Source organism: Pelophylax lessonae (assembly GCF_965119305.1).
Source record: "Pelophylax lessonae genome assembly, chromosome: 12".
NCBI classification, from domain to species: domain Eukaryota; kingdom Metazoa; phylum Chordata; class Amphibia; order Anura; family Ranidae; genus Pelophylax; species Pelophylax lessonae.
Genome location: NC_138779.1, coordinates 49,023,090 through 49,050,539, shown reverse-complemented (window position 1 = coordinate 49,050,539; position 27,450 = coordinate 49,023,090).

The following is a 27,450-nucleotide window of genomic DNA, read 5'->3' as shown; positions in this document are numbered from 1 at the left end:
TTTGTTTTTGTATTTCGGGAAAGATTTTTTTTTTTGCAAAAAAAAAAACTCATTTGAAAAATTGCTGCTCATTTATCAAGTGACATAAAAAGTTGCAATGACTGCCATTTTATTCCCTAGAGTCTCTGCTACAAAAACATATATAATGTTTGGGGATTCTTTGTAATTTTCAAGCAAAAACATTATTACAAAAAGGATTTTTTTTTTTTTTTTTGGCGCTCAAACAGGGACAAAAAAATATTTTTACATGTAGGAGAGGAGTGCCAGAATAGGCCAGGTATGGAAGTGGTTAACGTTGCTTTAAAAATGCCTATCAAAGTCGTGCCAACTTTCAGGTTGTGGCAGTGTGAACCGCCTCTTTGGGGTTGATTTACTAAAACTGGAGAGTGCAAAATTGTGGTGCAGCTCTGCATAAAAAAAAAAAATCAGTTTACAGGTTTTTTGTTAACTTTCTCCCATCCGCGCTACAGCCTATATACGGCTGCAGCGCAGACTCGAATTTTCGGGGGGCCGTTTTTAAACGGCCTCCAGTGACACGCCCCCCGCGCGCTCCCGCGAGCGTGCATCGGGGAGAATCTGTGTCGGCCGTGTCCCTTTTACACGGCCGATCACAGATCGTGGTGAATGGCCAATCACAGCGGCCATTCACCACGTGATCAAGCCGTCCAATAAGAGATGATCTCATATGTAAACATATGAGATCATCTCTCATCGCCGGCGCTCCTTCCTCACACAGACACTGCAGTGTGAGGAAGGAGGGGGAGCCGACAGCCACTGGGGACACACAGGAATGTAATCAGGGCACCGATCACCAGTGCCCTGATTACTAAAGGTAAAAAAATACACAAATTGCCCCCCCATCAGTGCCCACAGTGCCCGCCATCAGTGCCCCCATCAATGCCCACAATCAGTGCCCATAGTGCTGCCAGTCAGTGCCCATCAGTGCCTGCTCATCTAGGCACTGATGAGCACTGACTGGCAGCACTATGGGCACTTGAGTGTGGGCACTGATGGTGCTGCCCATCAGTGCTCATCAGTGCCGCCCATCAGTGTCCATCAGTGCCATCCGCCAGTGCCCATCAGTGCCGCTTATCAGTGCCCATCAGTGCCGCCCGTCAGTGCCGCCTCTCAGTGCCCAGCAGTGCCACCACTCAGTGCCCAGCAGTGCCACCTCTCAGTGCCTATCAGTGCCGCCTATCAGTGCCGCCTATCAGCGCTCATCAGTGCGGCATATTAGTACCTCCTCATCAGTGCCCATAAGTGCCACCTCATCAGTGCCCATAAGTGCCACCTCATCAGTGCCCATCAGTGCCACCTCATCAGTGCCCATCAGTGCCACCTCATCAGTGCCCATCAGTGCAGCCTCATCAGCGCACATCAGTGAGGGAGAAAATTTTATTTTCAAAATTTACTCGCAGAAAATAAGAAAAACTTTTTTTTTTTTTCAAAATTTTCTGTCTTTTTTCTTTTTTTTTGTAAAAAATAAAAAACCCAGAGGTGATTAAATACCACCAAAAGAAAGCTCTGTTTGTGTGAAAAAATGATAAAAATGTCATATGGGTACAGTGTAGCATGACCGCGCAATTGTCATTCAAAGTGTGCGAGCGCTGAAAGCTGAAAATTGGCCTGGATGGGAAGGGTGTTTAAGTGCACAGTAGGCAAGTGGTTAAAGCTTAATTGAACAAGCTGAAGTTAGAAGCTGATTGGCTACCATGCACACCAGATTTTGCACTCTCCAGTTTTAGTAAATCAACCCCTATGTGCCTGAGAGAGGGACAACATTTTGCTATGAGACTCTTGATTTGTAGTTTTTCTCGGTCTTTGAGAAATACAGAAGTGCTGTATTTTAGTAGTTTACAGTATTCCCACTAGATGGCGCTGCTGCTTTTCAATAGCAGGCCAGTTCTTTCAGATACAAAATTATAACACACTTTAACATTGTAACACCTTTATTTATTAGAAGTATAAACTCAGGACTTTCTCTGTTCCTCCAGCTGTGTTATTCGTTTTTTTCCATCACCTACTGCTTTACTAGTTTGCAATTTATGTTGTCATCCTGCCTTAAAGTGATTGTAAAGGTGTTTTATTCATCACATTCAGATCAATGAAATATGCTTTATAGTAATACTGTTAAAGTTGTTGTTAATATTTATTTTTGTAATTTAATTCTGCATAAAACATTTAAGTGTAATTTTATGAGATGATTTATGAGGGTGTGTTTAGGGCAGAATTAGGGGCAGGGCAGGGTAGGGTTTGGGTGGGGCAACTGATGGCGAGTAACTATTAAGGTCTGGCTAATATCTCTGGACATGAAATTTTGAGCCCTGTGCTAGTACAATCTCTCTTCCCCCAAACTGACAACGCTGCTGTCCAAAGGCGCCCCCTGTGCTCCTTCATCCAGGGGTATTATTAGTGAATCAGCAGGTGAAAACAAAGGGGAAAAGCATAAAAAAGAAAACGAATACAGCCACCACATCTAGGGATTGGTAAGCTGCAAAATTGTATATTATATTTTTGGTTTTGGATTTAATACCACTTTAGTTCTATCAGAAGCCACGTATAGTTTTTCCACAACTGATCATAGACTTGACTTGATAGCGAGGAACAGGAAAGCACAATCACTTCGCAGCTCTATCATACGGGGAGCAGGATCTGCCGCCATGTACATTTGTGATTAAGCTCAAAGGAAGTTTTAGTTTAAATCTCCTCATTACATTCCAGGTATATTTAGGCAAAAAGCCTGCAAAGGCTTAGTAGTTTTTAGAAAGCAGCCACAGCCTGAGTAGAAAAGCCTGTCCCCCAACAAAAGGTTCCTTGCTCTCTGTGTGTAAGCAACAGTTTCTCTGTAAAGGTTGGACATACCTTGTACTGAGTCAGAGAGAGATCTCTCCCAGCAGCAGGGAGAATGAGTTATGCTGATTGCAGTACTCCAGCTCTGACTCATCAAGGAGCAGATCTCTTCAGAGAGACCACTGCTTCCACATAGAAAGCAAGGCATCTTCTGTACAGCATGCTGGCAAGGTACATGCATTTCTACTCACGCTGTTAGCAGGGCTGCGGTTAGAAATCATGACGAGGGCCCGTAAAGTCTACCTGGCAGGGCCCCCCGCCCAGAATATATCAAGACAATATTTTCACTAATGGGCCATACACACCATAAGATTTTCTGATGACTTTTTGCTTTAGACTTACCAAAACCATATAATATGAGGTCAAACCTAAACACTTTCAATTTGTATGCAATCTGGCAGGCCCTTGCACTACATAGAAAAGGTAAATCTGAAGGAAATCTGACCACAAAAGTTGGATAGTGTGTATCCAGCTTAAGAATATGCTAAAATCATTATTAGCGGATACAAACGTAACAGTGAACTTGTGTGAATCAGCCCTTTTTATTTGTTTTTTACATTTAAAAAAAAAATATATATAATTTATTTTAAAAATGTTAAAATTTTTTACAATTATTCAATTTTACATTTTTTTTTTTATTACAATGTTTAATTATTTATTTATTTTTTTACAATTAATTTTTTTACAGGACAGCGAAGTCGGAAGCACTGCAGGGGGAGGGGCAGAGTGAAAAGGGGGCACACGCGGAGAGAGGGGGACTAGAAGCAGGCAGAACAGGGAGGGGGATCAGTGTCGGAGAAGCAATTACAGGAACCATGCCCCGTGTCTGTTTCTCTCCCTGCAGTAGCTGAAAGCTGGCAGGAGGGGGAAGAAACTGGGTTTCAGTTGCTGCAGAGAGCGGCACAGGGCTTCCTTCTGTAATTGCCCCTCTGCCCAACCGCACCGATTCCCTGTGCTGTTGGGGCCCCCCTGTGTGCCCGGGCCCGTGCCCCCCCCCCCCCCCCATCAGCGGCCCTGGCTGTAAGACTTTGCACACCATTTTGTTTCAAACAGTTAGGCTGAAAAAAGACACAAGTCCGCCTAGTTCAACAATGATAATATTTTGATGCACCTGGAATGTATTTAAAAGATTTGGCTTTAACTATGGTGTGTACAGGGCACGCGCCCATCCTCTGTGCAGTTCCCACACTCTGGCCTGTCTCAGCACATATTGCCGGGTGAGCTGTCCTCCGTGCCCTGTTTTTCTTGGCCTCCACTGGAAGCTGAAGCACAGTTTGGGGTCACGCTGGCCTGTTATAATTTTATTTATAGGTCGGTGACCACCCACAGCTGGGAGAAAAAGCTGAGGTGTCCAGCTGCAACCAATGTACCACTTCACACGGTCCGGGCTACTTCCACACCAAAAACTGGCTAAATTTAGAATGCATCTCACTGATGGAACAACCACAGCCCCCCCCCCCCCCCCCCCAATCATTGTGTACACAGAGTCCAGGTACAGCTTGGGACGGGCAGCATAGAGCTCTGTGCACAGGTACACTGACCTCGCCAGAGATCATCCTGTGTTTATAAACTGAGCACACATATACAAAGGTTTCCAGCTCCTCGGTATCACATCGTGCTCTGGGGACTTTCCAGAATACAATGCTCTCCATATTTATAATAATAACCCTTATTCATTTATAGAAGTCTCGGTGTCCCACAATGCTTGACCTCAATCATTCATTTCCTTCCCTGCCTAATGAAGCTTACAACCCAGGCAGCATTGTGAATAAGTGATTAAGGCTGGTCTTTTGCAGCACTGGGGTCTTGGGCTTATCTCCTATCCGGAACACCGCCTGTGTGATGTTGGTAGGTGATCCATTTTGCTGTGGGTTTTCTTAAGATGCTTCTATTTCCTCCTACTGGTAAACAGTGGTTAGTTAACCAGGACAGCACTGCGGTATCTGTCAGACCCATGTAGATTTATAATAATAATAGTGTGACTGTGGTGGAGGTATTCAAGTGTAAGCTCCTTTGGTGCAGAGATTGATGTGACTGCAGAATATGTCAGAGCTATATAAATGTATATTAATAATAGTGAGCGACTGTGGTGGGAAGATTGTGAGCTTTTCTGGTACAGAGACTGATGTGACTGGCAATGTCACTTGTGTCATCCGGTCCGTATGTCCGCATATCATCCCATCCGCTTGCGGATGATATACAGGCATAATGTATGTCTATGGGGATTGCGGATGTCAGCGGATGACACCGCTGACATCCGATTTTGCGTCCTTTCCGTTTTTCAAACGGGAAAAAAAATAGGGTTCTGTTCCGTTCCAAAAAACGGAACAGAACTGAAAGGACGCAAATCGGATGTCAGCAGATGGTCATCCGCTTACATCAGCAATCCCATTGCGGATCGCAAACGGATGGGGTGATATACGGACATACGGAACGCCCGTGTGAAAGAGGCATTAGAGTGTACATTTTTGTTTATTAAAGCGGAGTTCCGGGCACAGAAATGATTTTTTACTGAACATACCCCCGGGACAGTCAGGGCTAGCATATTCCACAATGGCTAGCCTCTGATCTGTCCCGGTTCGCACTTACCTTTTAGAAGAAATACTTACATATAAAATTTCTTCCACAGCGTTTCCATCTCTGTTGTGGGCAGCTGAAGCCGGCGCGGTCCTCTTCTCTGTCTTCTTCCGCGTCTTCTTGTCCCAGAATGCGCCGCACCGGCCCCTCTCGTCACTTCCGGCGCGGCGCCGCATTCCTAAACAGCTTCTGGGCGTCGCCCGGAAATGACGAGCGGGGCCGGTGCCGTCGCATTGATTCCTGGGAGCTGTGACGTTCAGCTCCCAGGAATCATAGCGAGGCAGGAAGTGACGGGGTGAGCCGCGGCTCCGAGGGAGGAAGCAGTCAGAGGTGAGTATTTACGATCTTCAATAAAAAGGTGAGTAAACAAAAAAGATAAAAAAAACTATCCAATTCCTTTTCAGGTGAGGTCTACGTAGCGGAGGGGCACAAAAAAAAAATCGTTTTTGTGCCCGGAACTCCGCTTTAAAAATCTTACAAACCTACAACATAGTGCCGGTTCACTTCGGGGGCGACCTGTGAAGTTGCGTGCACCACGGCTTCGACGTGACTTGCACGGACTTCATATAATGAATGTCTATGTAAGTCACTCCGATGTCGCCCCCGAAGTAGTACAGGAACCTTTTTCTAAGTCTGAGCGACTTGTGTCGCTCCTATTAGAACGGTTCCCGTAGCACACAATGGACCACGACTTGTCAGGCTGACCAGTCGCCTGACAAGTCGCGGTAGTGTGAATGGACACATAATAACATATTTACATTTATACAAAAAATAAATAATAATGAATATACACATAAATAATCAAAAGCAAACAACAGAAAAAAAATGTCTGTTTTTCCCGAAAATAACATAAAACGGAAAATTTATATCAATACTTACCGTAATTTTCCTTTCCTGATGGACTCCATGGCAGCACACATACGGGTAGGCTCCGCCTCCTCTCCTACCCTATAGGACCCCACTCCCATAAATCTTTGCTCCATACCAGGAGCCGTGTTCCATAACTAGAACTACTCCAGCAGATGGGAGGGGACTCCTGCTGCCATGGAGTCCATCAGTAAAGGAAAATTACGGTAAGTATTGATATAAATTTTCCGTTTTCCTGACAGACTCCATGGCAGCACACGTATGGGAAATAACTAGCCATACACACCCGGGCGGGTAACTGCTGGTTTAACAGAAAAAGGTTTAATTTTCACCGTCAACAGACAAGACTTTTAAACCAAAATTGACTGAAGATAAAGAAGCCGGTTCAACACAGTAATGCGACATAAAGGTATGAATTGATGACCAAGAAGCCGCTCTGCAAATCACGTCAGGAGCTACATTAAAAGAAGCTGCCCACGACGTAGAGATCCCTCTAGTGGAATGAGCTTTCACCACCTCTGGAGGAGCCAGTCCCTTGGCTTTATATGCCCACTGGATGGTCTGAACTATCCAACTCGCTATAGATCTTGAGGAAGATTGTTTGCCCCTGTTCTTTCCACAGATGAGGACAAAAAGATGGTCTGACTGGCGAAAAGGAGCCGTGGTCTCCAGATATAGCTGTAGAGTTTCCCCCACATCCAAAGGATGGATAGAATTTTCATCTTGAGATTTGAACGTGGGCAGGACAATTTCCTGGTTGACATGGAATACCGACATTACTTTCGGATTGGAACCAAGCATCGGAACCAATACTACCCGATCAGGGAAAAACGTAAAGAATGGTTCCTTGTAGCCCAAGGCACCGAGTTCAGAAACCTGTTTGGCCGAAGTAATAGCCACCAGAAAGGCTGTCTTCATGGAGATATTTTTAAGGAAGAATGGATCCTCCTGATTCAAGGTGACTGAGGAAAGAAACTCCAAGACCGTAGGAAGATCCCACTTAGGAAACCTGGGCTTTCTAGGAGGTCTTAACCTAGTAGCGCCTCTGAAGAACTGGCGAACCAGGGAGTGTTTCGCCCATGCAGTCCCAGTGAAGGCCGAAATGGCTGAAATTTGGACTCGAAGGGAACTTACTGCCAATGACAGGTCCAGCCCGGACTGAAGGAAGCCCAAAATATCCTGGATTCCTGGGTCAGAGACAGAGCCAGATCTGCTATCCACATAATCCTTGAACTTGGACCAGATTTTTTCGTAGACCTTGTTCGTGCCGGGTCTTCTGGCACTCATCATTGTAGCAATTGCCTCGTTTGGACAACCGAGCGCTTTCAATCTTTCCCTCTCAACAGCCATGCCATAAGATGCTGTGCTGGGCAGGGGTGAAGAATAGGCCCTTGGGACAGAAGGTCCGGCCTGACTGGTAGAGGTACCGGGTCCCGACAGCTCAGCTCGAGCAACAGAGGAAACCACGGTCTCTTTGGCCAGAAGGGAAGAATCGCTATGATCTGCACTCTCTCTGTCCTGAGTCTGTGAAGAAACTTGAATATGACTGGCACTGGAGGAAACGCATAAGCTGTCTGAAAATTCCAATGATCCGTCAGGGCATCTACCCCGTAGGCCTGGGGATAACGCCACCTCGTGTAGAATCTCTCCAGTTTGGCATTGCTTAGAGATGCGAATAGATCTACCTCTGGACGGTAACCTAGAGACATGACCCATTTGAAGGTCTTTGGATTGAGTGACCACTCGTTGTTGTCCAGAACAGACCTCGAAAGGAAGTCTGCCTGGATGTTCTGGGCACCTGGAAGATAGGGGGCCGACAAGTTGGACAGATGTCTTTGAGCCCAATCCATAATCGGTTTCACTTCTTCCAGAAGAGAAGAACTGCGGGTGCCCCCTTGTCTCTTGATGTAGGCGACGGCTGTCGTATTGTCCAGTCTTAGGAGGACCGAGGCATCGGTCGCCAGATGCTGAAAGGCCTGGAGAGCACAGAACGCTGCCGGAAGCTCCAGCACATTCGAGACCGCCCCGCAGGCAGGGAAATCCCAACTGCCCTGGGCCACCTCCGACAGGCAGTGCGCTCCCCATCCTGTCCTGCTGGCGTCCGAGGTCACGACCAACCAGGACGCTGGAATGATTGAATGGCAGTTTAAGAGATTTTTCCGCTGAAGCCACCAGGTTAAGCTTTCCCTCATGGACGTTGTTATCCGAATGAGGACTTCCGGATTCTCGAAACTCCACTGTTGGAGAAAACCCATCTAAAAGGGCCTCATCCTCCACTGTGCCCACTTCACCATGGGAGCCGTGGAAACCATGGTCCCAATTATCTTCATGCACTGGGATGCCCGGAGATGAGAGGCTGATAATGCCGGACGAATCCTGTTGCGAATTATCGGAATCTTCTCTAACGGAAGGGCGATAGTGCCTCTGGAAGTGTTGAAGAGGGCCCCTAGGAAGACCAACGACTTTGTGGGTTCCAGATGGCTTTTTTCCAAGTTCAGGAGCCACCCGAACTCTTGAAGGGTGGAAATTACTTGAGATCTGTGGAGCAGAATTTGATCCTGGTGCTTTGACAGAAGGAGCAAGTTGTCCAAGTAATGGTAAAGACGAATCCCTTTTGCTCTGATCAGGGCTACTACAGCCAGTAAGATCTTTGAAAAGATTCTAGGAGATGTGGTAAGCCCGAAAGGGAGACAGGTAAACTGAAGATGCACCTGACCCACTGCGAATCGAAGAAATTTCTGCATTTCTGCTGCGACTGGGACGTGAAAGTAGGCATCTTTCAAGTCTATGGATATCATCCAATCCTCTGGCTGTACCACTTGTCGAATCGTAAAAAGTGTTTCCATCCTGAACCTCTCTTTCTTGATGAAGGTGTTTAGGTGTGTTAGGCCTATAACCGGCCTCCAAGAGCCGCTTTTCTTCAAGACCATGAAGAGCGGAGAGTAGATGCCTTGGAACCTTTCCTCGGTTGGGACAGGCACTGCCGCACCCTTGGCAACCAGGGATTCTACAAATGATAGAAGAGTTGATTTCTTTTCTTCTGAACGGGGTAAGGCCGTAGGAATGAAGCGAAGAATGGGACTTTTGTCGAAGATCCACACATGCCCGTGTGATATGGTTCTGACAGTCCACTGATCTTCGACCGAGGCTGCACAGACATGCGCAAATTGAAGCAAGCGTGCGCCTACCCGCACTGTCTGGACAGGCTCGATATCAAAAAGACTTCCTTGCCTCTCGGCTTCCTGAAGATTTACCTTTGGAGAACTTCTGCCCCGTAGACTGAGGGCGCTTCCAGTTCTTCCTGAACTCACGACCGGGCCTGTAAAAATGGGCCTCTCTGGCACGATCAGGATTTTGCCTGTTTTGAGGTCTTCTCTGGTCTATCAACCGGCGATCCTGGGGAAGGAACCCTGATTTACCACCAGTGGCACGGGTAATAGCACTGTCCAGTTTATTACCAAAGAGGGAGGAACCCTCAAAGGGAATTTTGCACCAGGCCTGTTTAGAGGCAAGGTCGGCCAACCAGGGACGCAACCACAAGGCGTGCTTGGCTGTGACAGAGGACAGCATGACCCGCGCCGCCAAGCAGATGATATCAATGGATGCCTCACCCAAAAAAGCCTTTGCCAGCCTCAACTCTTGAATGGCCGAACTCCTGGCCACCTCTTCGGAGACACTCTGAAGTGTAGCCTCCAAGCTGTCCACCCAGGCTTCCATTGCCTTGGATGTGGCTGCCAAAGCCAGGGCCGGCTTACACGCCATACCTGCGGAGAGATAAATCTTTTTAGGATCTGTGTCTATCCGCCTGTCAAGAGCGTCTTTGAATGAGACGGAGTCTTCTAATGGCAAGGTCACGTGTTTCACCAGCCTCATCAAGGCCGCGTCCACCGTGGGAGCGGAATCTAGATGTTTCACCTTCTCATCCTTAAAGGGATACATTCTGGAGACCTTAGATGACAAAGAGTTTCTCTTTTCAACTCCCTGCCACTCGTCTGTAATAATTTCTCCCAACTCCCCTAGGAGGGGAAAATGGGAACGCTCTTTTTCTCTTACGTCCTCCGACAATCGCCGCCTCTTCATATTCGTCACATATGGGTATTAGACTTTGCTCCGAAGGAGTAGCTAGGCAACAGAATATGTTAACATTAAAGCTTTTAACATATCCCACCCTCAAGGGGTGGTCCCCTCAGTCAATACCCTTCTACTTCCTGCAACCATAGCTCAGTTTCAATGTCTAGCTTGTCAGGAGTGGCTGGCTCTCTCTGTGCTGGGGCTTTGTGCCCCAGACTCTTTCTTCTTTTTTGATTTTTTGTTTGAGTTTTCTCTCTACCTTTACTTAGCTGTTCTTTTTGTCAGCGTTAGTTAGTTCTTCGGATGAAGAGGATCATGCGGGCTGGGTCTCGGGCTGATCCCCCTGGTCGCAGGTCGTGGGTCAGTGGCTTCCCAGCCTGCCATCGAGAGTTCAGCCAGGTAACGCTCCTGGCACAGTGAACGACCCATCCCTGTTCGGTGCAGGGATGATTGGTGAGGTGGCTACCTCACTGGACGCTGTGCGGTTTCTTAACCCCCATTCTGTGCGTCTTGTATGCGACTCTCCCTGCCTCATGTGCAGCGGCTTGTTCGCCTGTGCGGGTCCCCCACGCCATTGTGAGGTAAGTGTATCTATGTGGGGACCTGTCTGTCTGGGGGGGTGTCAGTCTGGGACTGTGTAACCTGCCTCTGTTCACACTGTTTGTCTCCCTATCACTCGGCTGCATGCTGTGGGCTGCAAGGGGGGGGGGGAGCTGTGTGACACTGTGTGTGTCAGCCTTGTCAGTGTGAGAAGCTGTGTGCTGTGGGGCATGTTTGGGCACTATACAGCGATCGCTGCGGCGATCTGACATGTTTTTTTATAATGACATGTGTGCATTACTGTACTGTGGAGCGGCGGTTTCGGCGCCAAACGGCGCCATTTTGCCTACACTCGCTCCGGCCGCATGTTCTACATGCATGGCGGCCATTTTCTTGTAGCCTCCCATAGGCTTTCATAGAGCGCCCTGGCAGCATCACTTCCTCTTCTCCAGGAACACCGATCGAGGCAGCAGCAGCGGCGAGGGTCTCCTCAGGTTATATCCTTCCTATCCATTGGCTGTGTCAGTTTTATTGTCCCTGGGGGTCTCATTGTGCTTGTGTGTGGTGCGGTGGGCTGCGCTCGCCGCGCTTGTTAAAGGGGCAGTTAACCCTTTATTATCCGGCATTTGTAATAGGGGCAATGGATTCTCAGGAGGGCAAATTTCCTACCGCCTTGGTGGAAAGCCAGGGGACCGCTGTTTCCCCCCCAGGGGGGGATTTAGCCACTATTGTGGCTGGCCTTGCTGCTCAGGTGCAGATGCTGGTGGCTGCTCAATCTACTAAAAGACCCAGAGTTTTTCTTTCCTCTGATTCTGAGGGTGAAGGTGATGGGGCTGTTATGGCGGGGGCCTCCTTATCGGGGTCCCGATCCTCCCTGGATCTAGTGGGGTCCGAGGTGGAGGCTGAAGTTGAAGGGGTTGATAATTCTCCCCCTGGCTCGCCTGAAGAGCTTGCAATCATGGATGAATTGATTGCTTCCATAAAACAAACCCTGCGTTTGCAGGATGAAGTGTGTCCCCCCGCTGCCTTGGCGGCTTATGGGACGCAGAGAAAACGCAGGACGCCGCAGGTTTTTCCCTGCAATGATGATTTTCAGCGCGCTGTTAAGGAACAATGGCGCAATCTGCACAAACCTTTTGCTGTACCAAGTAGGTTCAAGCTGCGTTATCCTTTCTCGCCTTCCACTGATGAAAGGTGGTGTGTACCACCCCCAGTGGATCACGCAATTGCGGTTTTAAACAAATCCACTGCGATTCCTGCAGAGGATTCCCCTGTGTTCCGTGATGCCACGGATAGGAGATTGGAGTCTCTTGCCCGTCATACTTATTCTGTTACGGGTTCTATGCTTAAGGCTCTGTTTGCCTCTCTCATGGCGGCCCAGGCGGTCGCAAGCTGGACGCAGATGCTTAGGCGCGTCCTGGTGGCCGATTCGGCCTCGCCGGCGACCCTGGATATGGTGGATCAAATCCACCAGGGTGTCATGTATCTGTGTGATGCGGACTTGGACCTAGTCCCGTTGGCTGCACGCGTGCACAGCGTGGCGGTGTTGTCTCGCCGCCTGGTTTAGTTGAAATGTTGGTCGGTGGACCAGTCTTCACGTAAGACCTTAGCCAATCTGCCTTATGATGGGTCTCGCCTTTTTGGGGAGTCCTTGGATGTGTTGATTAAGGGGATCACCGGAGGTAAGAGCACTCTCTTGCCCCATTTCCCCAAGGCTAAGGGGGCTTCTGGGAAGAAGCATGCTAATTTTCGGCCCCCTCAGGGGTCCTTTCGTGCCTTTCGGTCGCACTACAAGGGCAAACCGTTCAAAGGTCAAGGTTCTCAGAAGAAGCCCTGGTCTGGAAAACAGAAGTCCGGTCAATCCGGATCCGCAGCCCATAACAGTGCGGCCTGAAGGGGCGCCCTCACCCAGTTTTGGGGTGGGGGGACGCTTGCTCGGTTTTCTTCAGCCCTGGTTGGCCCACGTGCGGGACAGATGGGTTCAGGAGATCGTTCGATCTGGTTACAAGATCGAGTTTCTCTCTCGGCCGGAGAGCAGATTTTTTCCCTCAAATCTTCAACTCTCTCCAGAGCGTTTACGGGACCTGCACCTGGCGGTGCGGGACCTGCGGGCTCAGGGAGTGGTAGTTCCGGTGCCTCATCGGGACAGATTTCGGGGGTTTTATTCCAATCTGTTCACCGTGCCCAGAAAGGAGGGCAAGGTTCGTCCAATTCTGGACTTGAAGGCTCTGAACCGCTCTGTGCGGGTTCGCAAGTTCCGCATGGAATCCCTGCGGTCGGTGGTGGCTGCCCTGGTTCCGGGGGAATTCATGGCCTCCATCGATTTGAAGGATGCGTATCTTCACATCCCCATTTTCGAGGGTCACCAGAGGTACCTTCGATTTGCCATTGCGGAGGATCACTACCAGTTCGTGGTGTTGCCCTTTGGTCTCGCCTCGGCTCCGCGGGTCTTCACCAAGGTGCTTGCACCGGTTCTGGCATTATTGAGGGCCCAGGGCATTTCTGTCCTGGGGTATCTGGACGACATTCTGGTTCGGTCTGCGACCAGCCAGGGTCTGGAGAAGGACCTGTCTGTCACGATGCAAACTCTGCAGGAGTTTGGTTGGACGATAAATTTTCCAAAGTCGACACTGAGTCCGTCGGTTCGTCTTCCCTACCTGGGAATGATTCTGGACTCGGTGCAGGCGAAGGTCTTCCTGCCGGAAGACGAACTCAGAACTCTTCAGGAGGAAGTCAGGTCCCTCGGGGACGTTCCGCACTCGTCTCTGCGGACGTGCATGAGATGTCTGGGATTGATGGTCTCGGCCTTCGAGGCGATTCCCTTCGCCCAGTTTCACACGCGGGGTCTTCAAGCGGAGATCCTGTCCATGTGGGACGGGCGACCTCAATCTCTGGATCTTCAAATCTCGTTGAGTCATCGCACCAGAAGAGACCTTCTGTGGTGGCTCCAGTCCCCGATGGTGTCCGGGGGCAAGTCGTTTCGTCCTATCTCGTGGACGGTGGTCACCACGGATGCCAGCCTGTCGGGCTGGGGTGGTGTTCTGGGTGTTCTGTCCGCCCAGGGAACTTGGTCGGAGGGGGAGTCTTCCCTTCCGATTAACATTCTGGAATTGCGTGCGATAAATCTCTGTCTTCATCGCTGGACGGACCGGCTGCAGGGCTGCCCGGTTCGGGTGCAGACGGACAATGCCACGGCGGTGGCCTACATCAACCACCAAGGGGGCACCAGGAGTGCCCGAGCGGCTCGAGAAGTGGCCGACATTCTGTCTTGGGCCGAGACTCATGTCCCGGCGATAACGGCGGTTCACATTCCGGGGGTGGAGAACTGGCAGGAGGACTATCTGAGTCGCCAGACCCTGGATCAGGGGGAATGGTCTCTCCACCCGGCTGTCTTCCAGTTGTTGTGCGCGAAGTGGGGTCTTCCAGATGTGGACCTGTTCGCGTCTCGTCTCAACAACAAGGTGAGAAGGTTCGTGGCAAGGACGCGCGACCCTCGGGCGGACGCGTCGGACGCGTTAGTGGCCCCGTGGCATCGGTACAAGCTGATGTACTCGTTTCCACCGATTCAGTTGCTGTCCAGGTTCCTTTGCAGGTTACACTCGGAACGCAGCACGGTGATTCTTGTGGCACCGGACTGGCCTCGCCGGTCCTGGTACGCAGACCTCGTGAATCTGGCGGTCGACGCCCCGTGGCGTCTGCCTCTTCGAGACGATCTCCTGTCTCAAGGACCGATATACCATCCTGCTTTACAGTCGCTGGCTTTGACGGCCTGGCTGTTGAGACCGAGGTCCTGAAGGAGAAGGGTCTCTCCCCAGAGGTCGTTCATACTTTGATCAACGCGAGGAAGTCTTCCTCGGGGAAGGTTTATTACCGTACTTGGAAGGCCTATTTTGCCTGGTGTGAGTCCAGGGGGTTTTCACCCCGCACGTACTCGGTTTCCCGAGTGCTGTCCTTCCTTCAAACGGGTGTCGATCAGCGTTTGGCGCTGGCTACGATAAAGGGTCAGGTGTCTGCGCTGGCCGTTCTGTTTCAACGTCCCGTGGCTTCCAACTCCTTGGTTGGCACTTTTGTTCAGGGAGTGCGGCATCTGGTTCCTCCTAGGAGGGATCCTCTGCCCCCTTGGGACTTGAATCTCGTTCTATCCGTGTTACAACGTGCTCCTTTTGAACAGATCAGGGAGATCTCGTTGTCTATGTTGTCCAAAAAGGTCGCCTTTTTGGTTGCGATCACTTCGGCTCGCAGAGTGTCGGAGCTGGCGGCTTTGTCCTGCAAGTCTCCGTATCTGGTTGTTCATTTGGATAAGGTGGTCTTGCGACCTAATCCTTCTTTTCTTCCGAAGCGAGTTTCGGAATTCCATCTTAATGAGGATATTGTCTTGCCTTCGCTGTGCGCGAAGCCTAAACATCCAAAGGAGGTGAGATTACATTCTTTGGATGTTGTTCGGGCGATAAGGGTTTACCTTAAATCGACTGAGTCTTTTCGAAAGACGGACTCCTTGTTTGTTCTTCCAGAGGGTCCTCGGAAGGGCATGGCGGCGTCGGCCTCTACCATCGCCAAATGGATCAGGCAGACCATTGAACAGGCCTATGCCTTGCAGGGGAAGGTTCCCCCTGTGCCTGTGAAGGCGCACTCTGCTAGATCTCTGAGTACGTCTTGGGCCTGTCATCATGGGGCTTCTGTAGCCCAGGTGTGTAAGGCGGCGACTTGGTCGACCGTGCACACTTTCACAAAATTCTACAAAGTAGATGTTCAGGCATCGGCGGATGCTTCCTTTGGCCGCAAGGTTCTTAGTGCGGCAATTCCCTAGGGTCCCTTGTTGGGGACCTCTGGCTGTTGGGATAAGTTTTTTATCCTCTGGTTATTTGTCTTTTCCTGGGTTGTTGCTCCTGTTGAGCAATTATTTTTTCCTGTAGCCCAGCTGGTTTCCTTCCTTTGGTAAGGTTCCTTTCTTTGATGCGGAGACTGCGTTGCCTTTCGGCGCGGATGCGTTTCCCACCCCTCATGTTTGCACTGCTTTGGGACGTCCCCATATGTGACGAATATGAAGAGGCGGCGACTGTCGGAGGACGTAAGAGAAAACTGAATTTTTGTAAAATCTTACCTGTAAAATTCCTTTCTCTGAGTCCTCCGACAGTCGCCGCCCCCGCCCCTCTTTTGGGGTTTGGTTGTATACTCTACTGCTATTCCACTGAAACTGAGATATGGTTGCAGGAAGTAGGAGGGTATTGACTGAGGGGACCACCCCTTGAGGGTGGGATATGTTAAAAGCTTTAATGTTAACATATTCTGTTGCCTAGCTACTCCTTCGGAGCAAAGTCTAATACCCATATGTGACGAATATGAAGAGGCGGCGACTGTCGGAGGACTCAGAGAAAGGAATTTTACAGGTAAGATTTTACAAAAATTCTGTTTTTTGAGATGTTTGAAGTATTTCTTCTGTTTGGCTGGGGACTCGGCTGGATCTTCCCATTTTAATGCTTCCTTAACCGCCTTAACTAGCAGTGGGACCATAGCAAGTTCAAAACCTACATTCTGGTCTCCCAAATCATCCTCGCTGTCTGTAGAATCTTCTGACAGACGACTTGGTTGTGAAGTACCTGGCTCCAATTCATCCCTCGGGAGAAGTTCAGGAGCCTCTGAAGAGTGACCAGACAGCCTGCTGGGATCCCAGTCTCTGAGGGATTCTTGTACAATCCGCCTGACCATAGACTCCACTGGTTGTACAGTGTCTTGCTTCTCCCTTAGAACCCTGGAATAACAGGTATCACATAAGGATCTATCCTCAGGGATACAGGCTCGACAGCCCCAGCATGACTTCCCTGAACTGCGGTCAGAATGGTGGGATTATCGCAGTGCGACTGAACTGGAAGTGTTTTCATGTCGTTTAGATCTGGAGCTAGACCTATGACCAGACTTTGATGAAGAATGCTGATGGGCTGAAGGAGAACAATCCTTTGATCCAGAAATGGGGCGTTGGTCAGACCTAAAAGGGCTGAATTGGGAAAAAAGACACACTTAGGCTCCACTCCACCAGCCAACGCAAGCAGGTAAGGGTTAAGATAACTAGCTTACCTGTTGCGCAGGGACTGGCCACCGGGGGGTGATGAAGCATCCATTTGCAGATAGAAGCAAAAGCCTGCACAGGAAGAAAGTAAGCATACATGTACTAACTTTCGTCTCCACACCATCCCTTTTACCCCAAATGGCCCCTGGTTCAAAGCATGACTCATCGCTGAAGAGCAGAGAAACAGCACGGGGAAGCCACCGCAACGCCCGCAGACATCCCATTGAAAACAGGATTGACAGCTGCTTAAATCTCCCGGGCGCCGCAAGGCCACGCCCCAAACGACGCAATAGCGTCATAGGAGATCGGGAGCGATGCGCGCATGCGCAGACGAAACCAGAGCCAAGCCTCATCCTGGACAACCAATAGAAGGTCCAGTGAGGCAGGGGGAGGAGCCTAAGCGACGATCTGGAACGCAGGAGCGCTCCACCATACAAACAGGAAATGCAATGAAACCAAAGAAAGTTTTATACTTTACCACCATGATGATAACCGAACAGTCTCAGGCCTGGATGAATTCATGCGTGTGTGACAGGGCATCAGGGCCTATCCGCTCAACAGCAAGGACGTATTGGCCATCAATGCAGCCCACCTCTCATTCAGGATTTACGGCATCTTCAGCATTTAAAATAATATTGCCCGGGTCCACCCGATAAATATCGAGATTGCTGGACATAGAACAGGAGGCATCCGACATCAGGAAAGTCCACACGCCACCAGATCGCCTGAAACCGATAGATATCCTATAAGGTAAGACTTCCTTCTTGCAGGAGGAGGACAAAAAAGGAACACGGCTCCTGGTATGGAGCAAAGATTTATGGGAGTGGGGTCCTATAGGGTAGGAGAGGAGGCGGAGCCTACCCGTATGTGTGCTGCCATGGAGTCTGTCAGGAAATAGAACTATATACAAAGGAACATAATTTTATTATCCGTAAGCTACTAAATGATGCAAAACCAACCCTACTTCAACCTAAACACATCCTCAGGCTAGGAAACAATTACACATTTAGGCCTCATGCAGACTGGACTTTTTTACAGCGGCTGTTTTTGGCATCTTTTTTTTTTTCTGCAGCCAGTAAACTCCTCAGCATGTAGGCCTCATGCAGACTGGACTTTTTTACAGCGGCTGTTTTTGGCATCTTTTTTTTTTCTGCAGCCAGTAAACTCCCCAGCATGTTATCCTATGTGTTCATGCAGTTTTTGGCAGAGGTGTTTTCTGGCAAAAAAAAACTCAAGAACTAGTAGGTTTTGAGAGGTGTTTTTGCTGAAAAAACGCTCTAACTCTGATAACCGCTTAAAAACGCTGAAAAATGCTGAAAACCCGGCTATTCAGCGTTTATCAACATTTTTGAGCCATAAGCTTTTGTGGGAGTATAGTTTTGCTAAAAAAAAAAAACGCTACAGCTGAAAAAAAGCTAAAAAATGCTACTGCAAAAAAGCTGAAAAACTCCTTCTACCGTACAACTACAAATTTCTGCTGATGTTTTGATAATGTCCAGTGTGCATGAGGCCTTAACCACTTCTGGACCAGAAAATTTCCCCCCTTAATGACCAGGCCATATTTTGCGATTCAGGACTGCGTTACTTTAAACGGACAATTGCGCAGTCGTGTGACGCTGTACCTAAATAAAATTGATGTCCTTTTTTTAGTGGTATTTGATCACCTCTGCGATTTTTATTTTTTGTGCTATAAACAAAAAAAGAGTGACAATTCTGAAAAAAAAAACAATATTTTCACATTCTGCTATATAACATTCCCAAAAAAAAAATAAATAAATAAAAAAATCAAAATGTTTTAACATTTTAGGCCAATTTGTTTTCTGCTACATATTTTTGGTAAAAAAAAATACGCAATATGCGTATTTTGATTGGTTTGCGCAAAAGTTATCGCGTATACTAACTACGGGAAAGATTTATGTCATTTTTATTGTTTTGTTTTTTTTTCACTAGTAATGGCGGCGATCTGCGATTTTTACCGGGACTGCTACATTGCAGTAGACAGATCGGACCCCTAACTGACATTTTTGACACTTTTGGGGGGACCAGTGACATTACTACAGTAATCGGTGCTAAAAATATTCACTGTCACTGTAATAATGAGACTGGCAGGGAAGGCGTTAACATTGTGGGTGATCAAGGGGTTAAATGTGAGCCTAGGGGAGTGATTCTAACTGTGGGGGGCGGGGCTTGTGAAATTATCATAGAGACCTGTGATCCTATATAGAAGGATCACATGGGCTCTATGATCATTCCAGAGAGAAGAACGGTCAGCTGTGTTTACAACAGCTGACCGTTCTTCTCTCTCAGCGGGAAACGATCGCAGGTGTCAGGCGGCAATCAGAGCTGCCTGACCCGTGCATCGGCTTCCCCGCTGCCGAGTGGGGGCGTGAGAGAGCCACCGGCGGTGCGTGCTCGCCCCCTAGCTGCCGGCACGCGACCAACGTAGGTCTACATCGGTTTGTGCAGGAGAGCCACCCTGCTGCAGTAAAAAGGCGGCGGGTGGTCGGCAACCGGTTAATCCATGCATGCAGCCTTTTTCCAAAAAAATAAAAAAATCTTAGAATATTAGAATGTAAGCTCCTCTGGTGCAGTAACTGATATGACTGGCTCAGTGTTCTCTGTACAGCACTACAGAATATGTCAGAGCTATATAAATGTATAATAATAATGTGGGACTTTAGAAACTATATAGAATAATGAATTTATATCAATGATTCAGTCGTTGTTGCCAGTCCCGGGGGCCCATGACACGTACGGTTTGGCACGCAGATGTTTGATATGGGGTCCTGTAGATATCAGAGCAGCATTTGTTAGGTCTGTGTAGACGGTGAGCATATGGCGTTGCTCTTGGTGGATGGTTAATGATCCCATGTTGCCCTCCCTCACAAAACTTATTTTAGTGGTTTGATGTTTGGAGGAGGGAGAGGAAAGGCGGCGCGTGGGGGTGATAATGACCTCGGAAACTCTTTACAAGCACCCAGCCTGCCCCTTCTGGGTCTTCTCATCCTTACCTGGCAGGCCTGATCGCCTTTTCTGCTGTACATCAGCTCTCTAGTAATGGGAAGCAGCTGTATGGAGAGCCTGGGGGGGTCATTCATAATTCCCTGCCTCTCATACACTCATGGAGACCCTTTAAAGGGAGAGTGAAGCTCATTAAAAGATAAAAGAAGGAGCGCATTAGCCCAGGTTGCCCACAAACATCAGTCACAGCGCAGTCCCACTTATCCCATACCCCTCCACATGTTCAGAGCTAAAGGAGCACTCTAGACCATTGCTAACAGGCCAAAGGCATAGCTGCTTAGATTTTTTATCTGCCACTTTATATATATCATTACCATTTATATTTTCCAGATCTGAATACAAGCCAACAGATGCACCAACAGCCAATTGGATTTTCCCAAGGCTAATCCCCCCCCCCCCCCCACCAAGTGTTGCCGTGTACAAAGGTAGAGGTTGATTTAGCCTAGTAGACGACTCTTTGATGCCTCCTGCTCTCTTCTATCACTGGGCTGGCCATCTTCTCCAGTCCCAGACTGATAATTAAGTAAATGCACCCTGGGCACCCATTTAGATGTGTCTCTCTGAAGAATAATCTCCCAGTGCAGTAAACCTAATGAGATTACAGGGGATTCCATAGTCTCTGCAAGAGGCTGCCTGTAATTTGACCTTAAATTTTGGGCAGACTAAGGCAGGCCATAGATGATGTGATTTTCTTTCTTCAACCAGTGGGGTGGGGGGTAGATATTGTGTTCTCCTGGTGGGGGCTGGTAGAACGCAGTGATTATTGCTAGCAAGTATAGTCACTGGCAATAAGGCATGTAAAAAACATGACAGACTGTTTATACCCAAGTCAATGGATGGATCCACTTGGGTACAATCAGCCTGCCTATTGATGGTTCGAATCTCGGTCGGTCCCTGCTGAACCGGCTGAAATTCAAACCATCTATGGCCAGCTTAACGGAAGCAGTAAGGACAGCCGTACATAGATCGAAATTTGGCCAGCCAAATTTCGATCCATGTATGAACAGGCTGGTTGTACGGAAGTCAATGTACCAATCAACTTCTGTACAACCGCTCTGATGGGATTTTTCTGATTGTTTAGTACCACTGGCTATAGCCAGCAGCACAGTGTATTCTGATGGTGGGGAAGGCTCCCTACTGTCGGAATACTATGACTCACGGGCGAAGGATTCCCCCAATCACATTAACCACTTTACCACCGGAGGATTTTGCTGTCTTACGTCTGGGTCACTTTTTGCGATTCGGCACAGTGCGACTTTAACTGACAATTGCGCGGTCATGCAATGCCATACCCAAATTAAATTTACGTCCTTTTTTTCCCATAAACAGAGCTTTCTTTTGGTGGTATTTGATCACCTGTGCGATTTTTACTTTTTGCGCTATAAACAAAAAAAGAGCGACAATTTTGAAAAAATAACAATATTTTTCAAATTTTTTTATATGAAATCCCCCCCAAAAAAATGTAAAAATCAAATTTTTTTATCATTTTAGGCCAATTTGTTTTCTGCTACATATTTTTGGTAAAAAAAATCGCAATAAGCATATTTTGATTGTTTTTTGCGCAAACGTTATTGCGTTTACTAACTAAGGGAAAGATTTCTGTCATTTTTGGGTGTGTTTTTTTTTAAACGAGTAATGGCGGCGATCTGCGATTTTTTTTTTTTGCGGGACTGCGACATTGCGGCGGACAGATCGGACCCTTGACTGACATTTTTGACACTTTTGGGGGTACCAGTGACATTACTACAGTAATCAGTGCTATAAATATGCACTGTTACTGTAAAAATGACACTGGCAGGGAAGGGGTTAATTTTTATTGGTGATCAAGGGGTTAATGTATGCCTGGTGCTTACTAACGTGTGTAGGGGGAGGTGACTGAGTGACACAGGGACAGATCGCAGGTTCAGCTATGCTGAACCCTTCAATCTGACCCTGCCTGTCACTTAGGAGATCCGCCCGCTCTGTTTACACAAGCGGGCGGATCTCCAGACTCCATTTCCCGACGATCGGGGAAGAGCAGTGGTGATCACCGCCGCTCCTCCCCTGGCCCGACTCCCGCTGTGACTGAATACAGTGGGAGCGAGCCTCCGGCGACACGCGTGCGCCGCCAAGAGAGGGGAATGTCTGGTGACGTAGGTCTACGTCGCCAGACGTTATCGAGCCACTTTGCCACAGTAGAGCTCTAGTGAGCAGCAGTAAAGTGGTTAAATGTGTGGATGAGAGAATCGGGTTAAAAAAAATGTATATTGTTAGCGAGCCTAAGTCAAGTATAGGAGCGGGGAATGATGATTCTGAAAAGTCTACAAGTGCAAGAGAGGAGCCTTTACATCTGTGCAAGACTACAGCAGCAGAGGAGGTTTTTTGAAACGCTCCACCTTTATCATTCAATAACCAGTTTTGATCTCCAGTCCATAACTTTGCCTAGGCCAAGATGATCAGTCTGCTACAGGCAGGAGGAAGTCCCGGTTCACATCAGTGCGATGGTCAGACATCGCATGTGATTCGGATCGCACTGCTCTGAAAATCACATGCAATGTCTGTGCGATGCAAATTTAGCCATACAAATTCTATGGCTGAATTTGCATCGCATTCGGACACAACTCGCACAGGACCCTTTTTTTGGTCTGCAGCAGAATCGGTTTGCATTGTGGTTCACACCTATGCAATCTGATTCATGTCCGAACTGACAGTTCGCACTGCGATATGCGAACTGATCTGGGGGTGTCGTTAACTTTGTAATGACACCCCCAGCAATTTGCATATGGTAGTGTGAACTGCCTGTGATTTGAATGCGATGCGGGAACCCGCAGTGGATTTGCAGGGTTCCCACATCGCATATATGTGAACTGGCAAAAAGCATTTCCCTAGACCAGTGATTGTGAACCTTGGCACCCCAGATGTTTTGGAACTATGTTTCCCATGATGCTCAGCCACACTACAGAGTGCATGAGCATCATGGGAAATGGGGTGCCAAGGTTCGCCATCACTGCCCTATACCCTAGTGCCTTCTCCCCCAGTGATCAAACTGCCACATTGTAATTCTGTAGTAAGCACGTGGGTAAGAGGCTGCAGCAGGCGCTGATCTTTCTGACCTTTGTGAACACAGGCACCAGTATTTACATGATTGTGTCATCTTTGAGCTGCAATCTCAGTCGAGGAAGTAAATGATAACACTGGATGATGACTGAACAACAATGGCTCCATCCTTCTGGAGAGAAAAGCAGATGAAGTAATTGTCAAGGGGGAGACCTGTGATCTCTGTAAGGCATAATAAATACCTGGAGGTGTTACCCTGACACATTAACTCACTGCACCTACCATTTAACCATATATCTGATGACAGGTCCACTTTGGGCTGTAATATGGCTTGTGCAGCAATTATATGATGTAGCATTATTTTAATGAAATTGAAGTTTTGAAGCCAAGCATGAATTTTCATTGTGGCTTTGTACTGGTTATAAAATGATGAGTTTTCTTGTCTTGAAGTCGATGCAGGGGTGATAAGCGTGCCTGCACGGGTGACAGGAAGTGGCTTTCTGCAGGTACTTATAGCAGGTACACAAGTGACAACATCGAGGCAGCCACATGAAAGGATCTGCCTGACTCTGTGTGTGCTGCCGGCTAGGGAGGGCGTACAGTGAAAAGTCTTGCTGTCTACCAAGCTGCATTGAGACAACATCAGAGTGACACCATGGCTGCAAGACCCATGTAGGCGTAGGACATGGGACAAGTCTTCTTCCAGCTCCAGAGTCCTCTACACATTTATATACTCTGTGCTCCGCACAGGAGAAAAGAATGTCTTCCCTTGGTCATTATAAACAAATGAAAGAAAACAGACAGTTCACAGCCATATTCACTACACACCACACCGAGCACAAAGTGTTGCACCCCACAGTAACCAATCAGATTGCACTTTGCTGCAGCCAGACCAGTACACGTTGGATTCTTTACATTGCTACCAGTGCTTTCCCTCTTTGTGCTTTTATATTAAATAAAAATCCTCCATAATGAAATTCTATCTTGTTTCCTCCAACATTAAGTCCACCTTTTAGACCATGTTTCTTGCTACATCCATATTTAGGATATACCAATAAGCATGGTCACATGCACCACCCTCCGACCTTGCATAAATTGCGGGGTGCATCTGCAGCATTCTGTTGTTTGAATCATGGCTCTGCCCATACAGCTGCATTATTAAGGTCCAGGATCCATCAGTGGCTGATACTACAAGTCCCATCTGCCATCGTGGCAGAGGAACTCAGCAGAGCTCGCCAGCGGCTGGGCGGTGACGTCACTGAAATTGTAGTCCATGCAGCAATTCCTCCAGCTCCAAAACAGAAGGTCCGCACATCTGTAGGAACTTAGGTTTAGGTGTAAATACTACAAGAGCCTGTGCATTGAACCAGGGGCAGACTGGCAACTTTCAGCCCAGGGCAAGTACAAACCAGAGGCCCAAGGTGCAGCAACCTGGCCCCGCTCCCACTCTCCCTCTTCCTGTCCTCTTCCTGACCCTGATTTCAGGCTGAAGCTCCGCTCCTAGTACTCTTGATTTACCGGCTATATCCCAGTTCCTGACCTGGCCAGCAGGGGACAGTTGGGGGGAAGCTGGGACAGCTTGGTTGGGGCTGGCCAGGGGAGGAGAGCTTTAAGTGGGGCATTATACCGGCCTCTGCTCAGATACAGCTTACACCATCCATGCTTGGGGAAGGCCTGCGCTCTGTCCTTGTCTTCAACCCACACTCAGTAGGTCAGCAGTGGGGACTTTTTAATTCTCTTCACCAGAAATCCTTTAGGCATGTCTGTAGCAAAAGAGGGGCAGCCTTTTTACGGGGCATCAAAGCGGCCCAGGGGGCAATTGCCCCCCTGGCCCCTGGCCCAGTCCTCCCCTGCATTGAACCCACGACACTCTGATCTCTGGTGTAAATTTACACACTAATCATAAAACCAGTGTTTTTGCGTTTTGCTATTTTTTTTGCAAAGACTTCCAGTCTAATATGACTCAGGTGATGGACTTCTACACCTGACTGCCCCCCCCCCCCCAAGGCAATTATCTATGATTGTGATTTCCTCATCCCTTAAACAGCCCCAAATCTCTGTCTGTGAAAATGCAGCCATTGTGTTCCCTAGTTTACCTTCGCCCTCTATTTGCGCTCAATAGGGCCCCGCCCACACACCTTGGAGCATTAGAGGGATGTTGCATGGCACAGAATCAGTTGATAAACGGATGACGTCTTGCAGAGAGGACCTACAAAAGGCCTGCTAAATCCTAGTGGTCTCCTATGGCTAGAGCATAGCTGCCAAGATTGCTGGATAGGATTAGCAGTTCACTGATTGATAGTGCGTTGTGTGGAGTTGCTATTTAGGCCCCTTTCACACTTGTGCAACTTGTCCTGCGACTTGGGACTGCAAAGTACCCCATAAATTCCAATGAGTACCGTTCATGTCTGTGCGACTTCAAAGTAGTCTCTGCACTACTTTGGTCCAACTTTGATGCGTTTTGATGTCCATAGACCTCAAGATTACACAGGCATTGCTTCAAGTCCAGTCAAAATCACTGCAAAAAATCCAGACAAAATCGTGCAACTTGTAGGTCCCACAAGTGTGAAAGGGGCCTTAAAGTGAAACTTTTAGGCTGGCCATAGACAGTTCGAGCCCTGCTGAACTGGCCGAGATTTGAACCGTGTGTGGGCAGGCTGAATGTACAGATCAACTTGGGTACAAACAGCCTGCTGGATATTTCTTGCCATTATCGCTAGCCACTAGTAATAATCACTGTCTTTTCCCGGCGGGGATGGTGGAGCAGACAATTGCTCAGCAGGAGAGATTTCCCCATTAGCACTGTCTGTGTTGATGGGAGAATTGTACCAACTTCTTTCTCAGGAAAGAAACTTGCACGGTCTATAGCCTGCCTAGGCAGAAAATTACATCCTGCCTAGATAACTTTAGGCTGACCCCTTTTGCAGGTATAGCTATGTAAACTATAAACATAAGAGCCTATACTGTTTAAAATGCAGTAATACACTTTCTCACTCTTCTCTGCACATGCTCAGTTGCTCTATATTTATAGGCACTGTGCTAAAAATGTAGAGGTCAATCTGCTGACAGCCTAAAGATTTACTGATGCTCAGGGGCTCTGGGCTTTAGCAAAATGGCAGCCTCCAGCAAGAAGAAACCGGAACAATGCTGGAGGAAATTTACAGCACACACCAACTTTGGTAGCATAATTATAATTGTGGAATGTATGTTTCTTGCTAAAGAACATTCTTTTTTTTTTTTTTATCAAGTGCTTATGGGTAAAGTTCCTCTTTTAAGGCATACAGTCAATTTTTTAAAAGTGATCATTGCCCAGGATTACCTTGCTAATACTTTGTAGTGGTCACTACACAGTTGTATGTATTAGGGTTCAAATTCACAAATTTAACGCATTGCACTACTATTAGCCATTAATTACTTCTACATGCTTTGCTCTATTGTGCCCTCTGTGTAGCCATCAGTCGTGGGGTGACCATGGGCAATGATGGCTCTTCCAAAAATCTCTCATCTGCGCCCAGCTCTTCGGCATTTTTGGTGAAATAAAATAAACGTATTAATTAGAAGAAGCATAAAGTCAGTTTGTAGCTATGTAGACCCTTGACAAAGAACTCTGCACTGCCGAGTCTCTTGTATACATCAAGAAGGATCTGGACAGGTCAGAGGTCTTTGGCGCTCTGTATAATCAAAGGATCAATCCATCATCCTGACTGACAGTGAGCTCAGTGTACAGTGCAGGCACCGCTCAGTATTGTGGGATGTAAGGTCTCTCTCTCCCTCTCCCTCTCTCTCTCCCTCTCCATCTCTCTCTCCCTTTCTCCCCCCCTCTCTCTCTCTCTCTCTCTCTCTCCCTCCCTCTCTCTCCCTCTCCCTCCCTCCCTCCCTCCCTCTCCCTCTCTCTCTCTCTCTCTCCCCCCCCCTCTCTCTCTCTCTCTCTCTCCCTCTCCCTCCCTCTCCCTCTTCCCCTCTCTCTCTCTCTCTCTCTCTCCCTCTCTATCTCTCTCTCTCTCTCCCGCTCTCTCCCTCTCCCTCTCTCTCTCCCTCTCCCTCTCTATCCCTCTCTCTCTCTCCCTCTCCCTCTCTATCCCTCTCTCTCTCTCCCGCTCTCTCTCTCTCTCTCCCTCTCTCTCCCCCCCTCTCTCTCTCTCTCTCCCGCTCTCTCTCTCCCGCTCCCTCTCCCTCTCTCCCTCTCCATCTTCCTCTCTCCCTCTCCCTCTCTCCCTCTCCCTCTCCATCTCCCTCTCTCCATCTCCCTCTCCCTCTCTCTCTCCCTCTCCACCTCCCTCTCTCTCTCCCTCCCTCTCTCCCTCCCTCTCTCCTAGCTGTAGTGTGCGACAAGGCCGCTGCTTCACCTTGCCACTGAAGTGAAGATAGATAATGTGTTCCTGCTTGAATTACCCTTCTGGGTTCTAACTTGGAACCCCCTTTCT